Below are 357 nucleotides of genomic sequence, written 5' to 3' on the forward strand. Positions count from 1 at the left end.
TGAAAAGAGAGATTACCTGTTTTTAAATTATGGGTGAGCGCGGACCATTAAATATTTTTTCAAAATTATTGATGGAATAAAGTGTTAATTCATTATAGTTGATGGTAACTTAAATCTGTTCAAGATGGCCTACTCTTAATTTCTCTAAGACTCTTAATTTCTACTAAATTGAAAGGACTCGACTAATTAAATTGTTACGAAAAGGGGAGGAAGAACTAAATTAATAAAAGATCAATACTTATTTTCTTTCTTCTTTTCTTTGGACATCCACGAAACTGTAGAAGGTAATCCCTAATCCTACTGTTATGTTGGTGTCTATGTAGTGCCTCTATGCCTCTCCGTCGAACTCTTTCAAGC

This window comes from Malania oleifera, chromosome 4 (genome assembly GCF_029873635.1).
Source record: "Malania oleifera isolate guangnan ecotype guangnan chromosome 4, ASM2987363v1, whole genome shotgun sequence".
NCBI lineage: Eukaryota > Viridiplantae > Streptophyta > Magnoliopsida > Santalales > Ximeniaceae > Malania > Malania oleifera.